Source organism: Phoxinus phoxinus (assembly GCF_949152265.1).
Source record: "Phoxinus phoxinus genome assembly, chromosome: 3".
Taxonomy (NCBI): Eukaryota; Metazoa; Chordata; class Actinopteri; order Cypriniformes; family Leuciscidae; genus Phoxinus; species Phoxinus phoxinus.
In genome coordinates, this window is record NC_136878.1 from 8,684,421 (window position 1) to 8,697,008 (window position 12,588).

General features: G+C 40.7%; 1 long non-coding RNA gene across 1 annotated transcript in view; it reads left to right on the forward strand.

Annotated features, from left to right (window-relative positions):
• The first annotated feature begins 5,892 nt into the window (after positions 1-5,892).
• LOC306995702 overlaps positions 5,893-12,588 on the forward strand; it is a 43,739-nt gene continuing 37,043 nt past the window's right edge. The window contains exon 1 of the long non-coding RNA XR_013796915.1: positions 5,893-5,957. This is a non-coding gene — a long non-coding RNA (uncharacterized lncRNA). The remainder of the gene's footprint in view (positions 5,958-12,588) is intronic.

A 12,588-nucleotide genomic window follows, 5' to 3' on the forward strand; every position in this document is an offset into this window, starting at 1 on the left:
AACCCAATTTTGGGTAAAATATGGACAAACCCAGCCGTTGGGTTAAATTTTGACATTACATTTTTAACCCAATGGCTGGGTTTGTCCATATTTTACCCAAAATTGGGTTGAAACAACCCAGCATTAGGCGAGTGTAAGCAATAATCCAAAATATGGAGCCACAAGTAAAAATGCTTATGTTTTGCATTAAGTTTTTCTATATACACAACCATTCAAAAGATTGTCAGTGAGGTTTGACAAGGTTGACAAGACATTTATAATGTTACAAAAGATTGATATTTCAAATAAATGCAGTTCTTTCAAAGAATCCTGAAAAATACATCAGGGTTTTCACAAAATAATAACAATAATAATCAGCACAACTGTTGTCAAAATTTGCAAATCAGCATAGACGATCATTCTGAACGATCATGTGAAACTGAAGACTGGAGTAATGATGCTGAAAATTCAGCTTAACACTAATAAATTACATTCTAAAATAAATAGTCAACATTTGAAGTGGATCAAAAAAGTTAATCAAAATTGTCCTAAGACAAGAACGGTCATTGTTCAAAATTCATGTATAACTTAGATGAAAGGTTTTGATCCACTTCTAATGTTGACTACTGCATCTTAATATATTTAAATTGTAACAATAACATTGCTGCTTTTACTCTATTTTAAATGGTAGCTTTTTCTTAATACATATTATATCAGCATACCAATTTCTGTGAAGTTGAATTGAAAAAGTAATTTCAGAATGTCTTAATTTTTTTCACTGAAACTATTTCCAGGCTTGAATTAAATTTGAATGAATAGGCTAATATTTGGACCATAAAAAAAAGCAACTGGCACTGATATTATGATGCACATGCAACAGTATAGGCTAGATTTGAATATGTGTATGCCTACTGTATAGTTGTTTGACTTGACACGTATGCTGCGTCCCAATTCGCCTGCCTATGCCCTAAAAGTAGGCTATGTACTGTTTTTGTGAAGAAAAAGTACATACTTTTGAGTATGTAGCAGAGGAGTAGGCAAGCTTTGGAACATACTACTTTGTCATAATTGCATCTTTAACAGACAGCTCTGTTATGCTCCATTCACACCCTGTCGTAATTACTGTAAGCTCGAGATGACAACACATTACGTTTTGGCGTCCTATGCGTTTCTATGGAGACATCAAATCTGCAGCGTTCAGGTGGTACAGTAGTGACGTGGTACAAGTAGGAGCTCTCAGAAATGCCCCATCTTACAAGCTGTAATTACGAGCTCTATACAGCAACTACAGGTTGAAACCTCGAAATTATGGTAATTTTCAACATGGCGTGAAGTCAAGCCCGTCGCGACAAGGCAAGCAAACCAAGCAATTGCTTGGGGCCCCGAGCTGGCCTGGGGCCCCAAGACAACGACTGGTTAAGAATAAAATGCAACGACAAACTGCGTGAGGACCCCTTTGATAGTCAATGCAGTAAAGTGCAATGACACTGTTATCGGGATACCCCTCAAGAGGGCCCCTCTCGCTGACAGCAGCCAGCCAACCACGCGATCTCTGCGGCCGGCAAAATACAAAACCTCCTCGGTAGTCATAATGAAGCGGAATTATGCTTCAGGAAGCCAGAAAAGAAAAAGAAAAACAAGATAGTGGTAAGTGATAAATTACACTGGATAAAATAGCTCTACTTGTCTTGTACAAGTGGTGTAATTTTGCAGCAGGTAGGCTAGCAAAAATATGTTTATGTTAGCTACCTGCCTGACGGCAAATGCTGCTGGTAACGTCAGTTAGTGCAACTTTTTTTTTTTGCTGTAATGTGTTTTTTAACGGGATAAGGAAGATTTGTTCCAGAATCACTGTTTATCGTATTTAATGACATGACATTAAATTAGCTTGGGATGATTTTAAGCATTGGTAGTAGGCCTAGTTGTGAAAGCAGCTGCATCCCTTCCCTTCTAATATCAAAATATGGAAATGCTAACATATCTTTTCGGTAACACTTTATAATAACCATCATTAATAGATGGTAAATTGTTAGTTATTTAATCTTTAGTTAATTGTCATTTAACAATTAGCAAACAGTCTTTTTACCCATCTATAAACAGTATCCAGAAAGAGGCAGAGGAACATGATTTTTTCATAGCTTATCGTGCTAGTGTCGTGTGATATACGGTAGTAACAGTTTACGCAAATATGACATTATTTTTATAAGTTACCAATGGACCTTGAACAGTTACTTTATTCTGTGTGGCAATTTTTACACTGTTACATTTTAAAGTACAGTATCAGGACAACCCACGTGTTTTACTGGTACTGTTTATTAACTATTTAACAAGGTATTATAGTCATCTGTCACAACTTTATAATAACCTTCCAGATAATGTTTATAGACAGTTTACAAACCAACTAGTAACCCTTAACAAAGTGTTAGGAATATCTGGTCCGTCTAATGTTTATAGATGTTTAAAACAATGGTTACAAACATTTTTTAATCATTACCCGATACCCAATATATTATATGATAGATATAATGTGTGTTACAATAAACTGTTAATTATTAAACATGATGTAATAAAGGGGGGGGGGGGGGGGGGGGAATGCTCCATGTCCATTTTTTTGGGGCCCCCAAATTCCTTCAAACGGCCCTGCGTGAAGTCACATTCAGTTGTGCATCCTGTCACCGTTTAAACTGCCCTGTCAATCATCTTGTCACAGTTAAAATCCTCCATATTCAATGCAATTTAATGTCATACCGTTTTGGAGAGAAATGTAGTTTCACGTTGATCTGCCAGTCGTGGGTCTTTCATGCAGTGACTTTCCTCGCGTGTTTGCAATTTGCATAATGATGCCCTTTAAAGTTAATGACCCAACGTATCTTTAAAAAAGTTCACAATGGTTAGATATACTGATTATTAATCACTCAAAACCCCTTTATCTAAACCTCTCTACCGTCGGACTCACACTTGGATGTTAAGAGTGTGCACGGATCTGCACTTCGGATTCTAACCGGAAAAGACCAGCCAGCCTATCTTATCTTTGGATAGGCTACTCATTTTGACATAGCCTACTATGATTTGGGGACACTCATTTTAATTTAGAATATAGTTAGAAGGGATAGTGTGCGAATTGGGATGCAGCAGTTAACTCAAGGAAGCACGCTGATGTCCATGCATATGATATATTCCTTACAAATTTGCACCAATTATTTCATCATCATGTGTGTGTGTCTCAAACAGTGACAGTCCCTGAATCCTCCCAAGCCAGAGGTGTGTTTGTTACACTCATCATTCTGATTATCCCTCCAGAGATAGAGTTGCACACACCTAAGATACCTTTAGTTTATAAAATGTTAAATTATGAAGTCAATGAAATTCAGTGCAAGAGGAGCTTTCTTGTTGATGCCCATGCCAGATGTGCAGGTTTGAATGATATTTTTCAAAAGTTTTTCACACACACACACACACACACCTGCGCAAACCTTGCCAAGGCTGTTGTCCGCTGGGAGATTGAGAACATAGACTCCAGGAGGTATAAGGTAGAATTATGGCATCTGGAGCTGAGGCATAATGAGGGGACACAGGGGAAAACAGGCAAGTTTCCATCCTTTTCAGTCCGGGAGCAGGATCCAGAGGAAGTCTGAAACATGCTGATTATTTCACTGAATACTGAACAGAGGCTGCGACCCAGAGCACAGGTTTAGAAGTAGGGTTTCATCCCAATGCAACGAGAACCCTCTCTGGCACAAAATGACTGCATTTAATTGAACCATAATTCCAGGTAGTTTAGGAGAAGCAACATCATTATATGCACATACAAGGCACGGATCGCGATGAAAACAAAGCTGCGCCTTTGTTTGAATGTGATGCAGCGTAGGCCTACAAACAGGCTTCTCGTCTTCAAAATGGGCCAATCAGTCATACTGTCCTCGATGTTTATTTCTGAGTTTCAATTTCCAGAATGTGCCATAATTTGCATCTATTGAGGATCTCTTAAATGGAGGGACTTCATTTTAGATGTCACACAATAAGATGGCAGATGGCAGCTTTTGAAGTACTTTTCACAGATTATCAGGAGCAGAATGTCTCAGAGTATTTCAGAGTTCATTGCGGTCTTGTCACCTAGAACAAAAACATCACTTACTGTCACCTAGTTTGCTTAGAGCTCACTCAGAGCTGTGGAATGCTGCTTTGCTCGTTTTTGATGCACGGTTTCAAAATGTCAGATTTCTGTCAACACAAGCAGAAGTGGATTTGTACTTTTTTTTTCTCTTTGTGTTGGATATCAGATGTTAAATACAGCCTAAGTTTGTTGGAGTTGCAGAAACTTGATGGCGTGTCTGATTAAAACACGGGACAAATACCAGTCATTTGCTCTCTTTTATTTTAAGTTCAGGATGGTTAAGTCTTGGCTAATTCAAATGTCATGAAGTTCATGGATTCACATGGAGCAGATTCACACGATGTAAATGGACAGGTGTAACGGATGGACAGGATGTACAAGATGGTTTTAGTCTACAAACAATACATGAACAAATGTTCTTAGTATGTTTGTTCATAGAGTATCATTTTAATTTAGCGATTCCGATTCTACTGATTGTTTCAGATTCTTATTGATTTCCAGTTTTGATTTCAACAAGGTAAAATCAAACATTTAGATATCAAACATATATTGTGTTTCTTTTTTTCAAAACATTTCTTAGGTGAATACCAGGAACAAAAATCAGCAGCCTAAAGAACACAAGGAATTTTTGCCTATGGCATTAACAAAAATACCACAGCAAAAACTAATGTAAATATTAAACATTATTAAAGTAAACAGTCAGAAATAAAATAAGAACAAATAAGCTAATTAGCAATAGCAAAATGAATACAACTGAAAGATACAAATGAAATGAAACAAACAGTGTTTTAGTTTTTTGTTCCAGGTATTTGGGTAAAGAAATTTAAATCAGTGTATTTAAATCTAATGTAAAATAACACTGCAAAGTCTTCACTTTGTAAATAAAATATAGATAGTTATTAAAGTTACAAAAGTTTTTCAGTCAAGATCAGTGAGTGAATTTCTCTTTGAATTGAGTTCTCTTTGGCATCTTCTTGCGCTTGAATGGTTTAAAATCACATTAAAAATGTGCACACTGGAATCGATAAGCGGAATTAAAATGTAAATTTTTTAACAAGTAGCAGCATGATTCCTGACCTCAATTTTCGAATCTCAACCTTATGTGGGATAAGTATGTGATCTTTACCGTATGTGTATCTTTAATCAACCGTATGTGATCTTTAATAACGTTTTAAAAATGTCAGCACAAAAACGTTATTTTTTACATCATTCATGGAATTTCTATTGATTTAGTTGGACATTCATCTTTTTCAACCTGTGGGATGCGACCCACTAGGGGGCCTCAGTGATCCTCCCAGGTGGCCGCGAGATAACTTAAAAATAATTTAAATGTAGGCTATTAATATAATTCATTAGTTTTATTATCAATGTGTTAAATAAAAAAAAGATAAATTAATAAAATAAAAGCACCACCTCTCTCGTGCGTATTCTGTGATTGTTTCGGAGCAGCCCAAGCTGTTTCTCATGGCGCTGTGTGAAATAGCCTACAGACTGAACGGCAGCTCAACAATCAAAACACCCAAGAACGGCTTCATGAGGAATTTATACTGTACATCTTCAGTTGGATAAAGAAGACCAGTGTGTCCCTGATAAAGTTTGAATGGATGGCGATTGTAATGAAGGTAAAGACGATTAGGTGAAATACAGGAGTCGTCGTAGTTGTTCAAATGGATGTAGGGCAGGCCTGCCGCCTGTGGTTGTTTTATAACGGATGATCGACGAAGAAGCATGTTTTAGAGAAGTTTGTGAGGATCAGTGGTGTTAATGTAACTACACGACATCAGACGCTCCATAGACACGATTGCTTGCTTGTTCTTCTGACAGAGGAACTGTTCACTGATGACATCGACCCACCTTCAGATTGGTGAGTTTCCACACATTCAAAAAGTTTTTATTTTTTTATTTGTATTTTGGTGTTTAATAATTCTGTATTTATCCGTATAGTAGTAGCTAGCTATAGCTATATTCAGTCCTTTGGCATCTCCCTGTGGTCTTGTGGTCTTCCACAGGTTGCTGTGCTTATTTGTTGAATAGCCTATAACTGAGCAGAGTAAGTAGGCTACTTTTAAGTTGTAAAGAAGGTCTGCAAAGTATGTTTGCAAAAAAGAATAGGCTACTTGCATTGATTCGGAGAGGAGGGGTGGCTTGGGGTAAAAATGGTTGAGAACCACTGATCTAACATTTTTAAACTTTACTAGGCTACTACTTAAAGCAACTACTTGTTTCAAAACGTTCAACATCCAAAAAACACAAAAAAACAACAACACATTGACATAATGTTTGTAAAAGGATAATATCATTCACGTTTTTGCTAACCTTTGCATAAACAAAACATTTAAAAAACTGGACGATAGAACGTTCTGTGAACATTCAGAAATAATGTTTCCATAACGTAATGTTCTTAGAACATATTTTATCAGCTGGGTGGCAGCATATCCTGATTTCTGGCATCAGTTTGCACATTGCATGTTTTCATTTGTCAAATACAACCGATTTAAATGAAAGCAATGCATGAGAAACAAGCATACTTCATTCAAGCATGGGAATAGTAATCGCAGTGAAGAATAGACAACAGACAGGCATTTTCTCACAATCTGGTCGGTGCCATCACATCTACAATCTACTATTTATCCAATGTACTGCACGCTGACAGCTCTTGTGTCATCTAACTAATGAATCACTTTGCCGAAGACACTGGGTAAACAAGCCTTAAGCGCCATGTTTGTCCTCATCCCAGTGTGCAATAATCGCATTTAGTCTTCCATGAAAATCTCTGAAAACAAAATGCCTTGTGCTCTCTTTTTGCTATTAAACATTTAGTTTAAGATGCTTTGGCTTCCAAATAGAATATTGCCAACACATGAAAATTCCATAAACCCCCTCTACAAGTGTGTTACCCCGCTAACAAAAATATGTTCTTAGAACCTTTTTGCTAACATTCCCATTAAGTTGAATACAAGAGGTAAATTGGGGGTTTAATGCTTCAACAAATGCTTGACAAATGCATTCACAACCTTGCGACTATGTTATTGAACTTTAATATATAAAGTAATACATTCTTTCCATTAAACTTTTGTCCCGCAATAATATAGAATAATGATAAACAAATAAAAAAATAGTTTAGCTTTTAACACCTTTTACAATTACGTTTCTTTTCATGACCAGTGGTTAAAATAAAATAAAAAAAGTCAGTTGCCATAAGAAAACCCACTATTTCAGTAAAAAATTATTTCAGTCGTCCAGATGTTGTCTTGTATACTTTCCTTGTGTGGGCTTTGTCAACTAGCACCTTTATGACACGTAGGCTACGTGCCAGCTTTGCAGGTCATGCATTCTGCTTCACACGGATCCCGACCGAGACGAAAACAGCAAACACAGGAAGATTCACATCTGTGAATTTACATTTGGGCTTTTTTTTTACGCTGTTCAACAAACTCAGGGTTACAGGATTAGTTTCGAGTTGACAAAACCAAACCAATCCAACCAGGCTTTGTTGGTACCATGATGCTGATCATCAACTTTTTCTATCAACCCAGGCTTTGATCCTGAGTTTAGGAGTTTGTGTAACATCAGTAGCGAACAGCCAATCACATGCTGAGAAAACTGCGATTCATTTCTTGTGAGAGAAGAAATGCGATTCACTTCTTATTTTTGCAGAATATTACGAGATTGAAAAACAATAAGAATTTTAAGAATTTAAACAAATTTACACAGCGAGAAGAAAATAGCTGTCTATGAAAGAGGACAACTGAAAGAAAAATTATTTTTATATCAGTGCAAGTAAAAGTCGTGAAGTTAGTTTATACAGTTATACAGAGAGAATTGAACTTTTAAGCTCACGTAGTCATTTTATTAATCTAAAGCGTATTTATATTCCCTTTATATATTTGCAGTAGAGACAGGTGGAGTAACTTGATCACATCAGATATTTGTCACTTTGCTCACTGCTTATTTGTCCAAGTTCGGTTTGCAACCTCTTACCTGGAACATAACCTGCCCCGGACCAGGTTTGCCGTGGAGCGTAAGTTACTATGGTGATTAACACTGCTAAAAGCCAAACCACTTTCATGGTGGCTAAAACCCAGGGTTGGCAAACTAAACTGAAACATACCTGGCTAGCCACCTAAACCGGCTTCATGGTATAGGCCCCTGATCAGTTGTTTAGCGTTTGTGTAAACAGTACATTCAGATTCATCAATCGAAATGAATTCAGCCCGATTGAAACAAAAGGTGTGTATGTAAACATAATGAATGGTGACATAAAGCAAAAGCCGAATCCTGGACATATTTAGCGATCTATAATTTTTTTCAGGTACAAAAAGAGGACATGTTTCTGTTATTATTATTAATATAATATAATTAATCAATTATATTATTATTGATGATTATAATAAATAAATAATGAATACAATATAATTATTATTTATAATTAATTATTATATTATATAATTCATTGTGTTATATAATTCATTTTTAGTATAATTATAATTATTTGTAATTGCTCTCTTCATTTGTAAGTTGGTTTGGATAAAAGCATCCTAAAATGTAAATGTAATGTTATTAAGACAAGGCGTGAACACACTTAGTTTGGTCCCACTTTATATTAAGTGGCTTTAAGTACTATGTACTTACATCGAAAAAATAAGTACAATGTACTTATTGTGTTCAAGTTTTATTGTAAAACACTTTTGCTGCTATTGTCACGGATTGGCCAGGTTCTTCCACCACTATCACCCAGCGATCACAGTCACCTGAGTTTTAACAAGACACACCTGCACCCCATCAATCACCACTGCTTCATAAGCACACCTCACGCACCTCTCATTGTCCGGGCTCGTTAATTCGAAGCGGACACATAGTGCTTCTCTCTGCGAGTTTCACTACTAAACTTACCTGTGTTTACTTACCAGTTCTCTACAACGATTCCAGTCTACCCCTGTTCGTCCAGATCTCATCTCGAGTGGTGTGCGAGCCGTAAGCCTGTCTGTCCCATCCAGTGGTGCGTGAGTGTGAGCTGTCAGCCGGTCATCCTCTTCATACGAAGATCATATACATTCTAAAGTCTCATCCCGCCATTCCTGCAAAAGAATCTACCATTATTCATTCACGTATTGCACTCAAGAACTCTGCACTTCTGAACTCTGAAACTCACCATATACTGCACGTTGAATCATCTTCACACTCTGCTGTTATAAATAAACATTACATCACTGCTTACCTGGTTGTCCGTCTGCTTCCGTAACAGTTAGCCCGGACCAAAAGACAGCGACAGCATGAGTGTTCCAGATCCCTTTCAAGAGCTGGTGGATTCATTGAAGAGGGTATTATTAACATCTTCTCCTGCCATCGCGACTTCCGCACCACCGGCGCCGCCGCCGCCGCCGCCGGGCGTTTCTTCGGCCGCCGCGTCTTCCAGTCCCATGGCCCGACCAGCGCCCTACTCTGGCGGGGCGGAGGAGTGCAACGGATTTTTGCTTCAATGCTCTCTCATATTCACCATGCAGCCCACCTTATATCCCACTGACCAGTCTAAAATAGCATTCATTACATCTCTTCTCACCGGTCCAGCTCTCCAATGGGCTGAAACGATTTGGAAGCAAGCTGGTCCTGCCATTAGTTCTATTCAAGCCTTTGTTTCCCACTTCAAAGAAGTATTCGACCGAACCGATGGAGAGATATCTGCCGGTGAGCAACTCTATCATTTGTCTCAAGGAAAGATGTCTACTCATGAATATGCCCTTCGCTTTCGCACTCTAGCGGCAGCCAGTGGATGGAACGAGCGGTCTTTACTGACCACCTACCGGCTTGGTCTCACACCTCAACTCCGTCTACAGCTGGCCGCCTTGGATGATAATATGGGGCTCGAAAAGTTCATTCTACAATCCATCAGGTGCTCAGACCGTACACAGTCTTATCAGTCCCATTCTAACTCTACTGCACTGTTTCGTCCATCTGAAACCGCCAGTCTTCCAGAACCAGAGCCCATGATAATAGAGTCTGGTAAACTTACCGCTGCTGAGCGACAGAGGAGGCTGACCAGGGGTCTCTGCATGTATTGTGGAGCCAGTGGGCATGTTCGGTTGAACTGTCCAACCCGTCCCATGCGAACATCGGTGAGTGTATTCCATATTGATGAAGAAAGAATGCATCCACTCACCTCTTGTGTCCAGTTAACCACCCAAACATCCTCTGTTTCAGTTTCCGCTCTCATCGACTCCGGGTCAGCAGGAAATTTCATCTCGGGGACCCTCTGTCGCCAGCTCCAGCTCCGTACCGAAGCCTCGTCCAATGTTTACCAGATCCAACCCATAACCAAGTTCATCACTGCACGCCCACGTATTCACCGGAAATGTGAACCCATTACACTTCAAGTCGGAGCACTACACCAAGAGGATATCCAGCTGCTGGTTCTGGAGGGGGCCAATGCGGATATTATACTGGGGCGGCCGTGGCTGGTGAAGCATGATCCCATCATCTCTTGGGGCTCCGGGGAAGTGATGAAGTGGGGCAAGGACTGCTCAGCAAGATGTTTTCCAGTTCTTCCACGTCCTGTTCTGAATCCTGTTCCAGTCTATGTCACATCAGTCGAAAGTCCACTCGAGAAACAGTCCACGAAGATTCCTGATATCTACTCATCTTTCCAAGACATCTTCTGCCCCAAGAGAGCTTCCCAGCTACCACCTCATCGGCCATGGGACTGCGCCATAGACCTGATTCATGATGCTCCTTTGCCCAGAGGTAAGATCTACCCGTTGTCACTTCCTGAGACCAAGGCCATGGAGGAGTACATTCAAGAAGCTCTCGACCAAGGGTACATTCGGCATTCTACATCTCCCGCAGCATCCAGCTTCTTCTTTGTGGCCAAGAAGGATGGAGGGCTGCGGCCATGCATTGATTACCGGACCCTAAACCAAGGTACCGTCAAATTCAAATATCCCCTTCCTCTCGTCCCTGCGGCTCTCGAACAACTCCGTTCAGCAAACATCTTCACGAAGTTGGACCTCCGCAGCGCTTACAACCTGGTGAGAATACGAGAAGGGGATGAATGAAGACCGCTTTTGTGACCCCTACTGGCCACTATGAATATCTGGTTATGCCCTATGGTCTGGTCAACGCCCCTTCCGTGTTTCAAAACTTCATTCATGAGGTCCTCCGGGAGTTCTTGCATCGCTTCGTGGTCGTCTATATAGATGACATCCTCATCTACTCCCGGAGTGAAGTCGAACATCGCCACCATGTTGCGGAGGTCCTTCACACACTCAGAGCTCATCATCTCTTCCTGAAGGCCGAGAAATGTTCTTTTCATCTCCCATCAGTTCAGTTCCTAGGATACCTCATTGACCGTCAGGGGGTCCGCATGGATGAGAGGAAGGTCACAGCTGTAACCACCTGGCCAGAACCCACCACGATCAAAGAACTCCAGAGATTCCTTGGTTTTGCCAACTTTTACAGACGTTTCATACGAGGTTACAGCATCATCACCACTCCACTCACCAACTTGCTCAAAGGTAAACCCAAAAGTCTCCTCTGGACTCCTGAAGCGGCCGCAGCCTTCCAATCCCTCAAATCTGCCTTCACACAAGCACCTCTCCTGACGCACCCAGATCCTGAGCTTCCTTTCGTCGTGGAGGTGGACGCCTCAACCTCCGGAGTAGGAGCCGTCCTTTCTCAACTTCATGGGACACCGAAATTACTTCATCCATGTGCCTACTTCTCTCGGAAGCTCAGCCCGGCGGAGAGGAATTACGACATCGGCAACCGTGAACTCCTGGCCATCAAGCTTGCCCTGGAGGAGTGGCGACATTGGCTGGAGGGTGCCATCCACCCATTCCAAGTCATCACAGACCATAAAAATCTCCAGTACCTCCGTGATGCAAAACGTCTTTGTCCCCGTCAGGCCAGATGGTCATTATTCTTCTCGAGATTCCACTTCACCATTACCTACCGTCCTGGTCCTAAGAATGTTCGTGCCGATGCTTTGTCCAGACTACATGAATCTCCAGAGACTCCCGAGTTATCCACCAACATTCTACCCGAAGATATCGTCATTAGTCCCATTGAATGGTCTGCTCCTTCAGCCGTCGCCACTCCTGATCCTCGCTCCCCGCCGGGCTGTCCACCTGATCGACAGTTCATCCCTAGGACACAACGGGTAGATCTCATTCACACCATTCATACCTCTCTGGGCACTGGACATCCCGGGGCCAACAACACTCTCTCGCTGCTATCCGAGCGCTTCTGGTGGCCAGGTATGGCAAGGGATGTGAAAAGGTATGTTCAAGGCTGTAAGGAGTGTGCCATGTCCAAAAGTCCCAGACATCTTCCTGCAGGAAAGCTCCATCCCTTGCTAATTCCTAACCGCCCCTGGTCACACCTAGGAGTTGACTTCATGACCGATCTACCGTCATCGGATGGAAACACCTGTATCTTCGTCATCGTAGATCGATTCTCTAAGTTCTGCAGACTATTACCATTAAGAGGTCTTCCCACTGCCC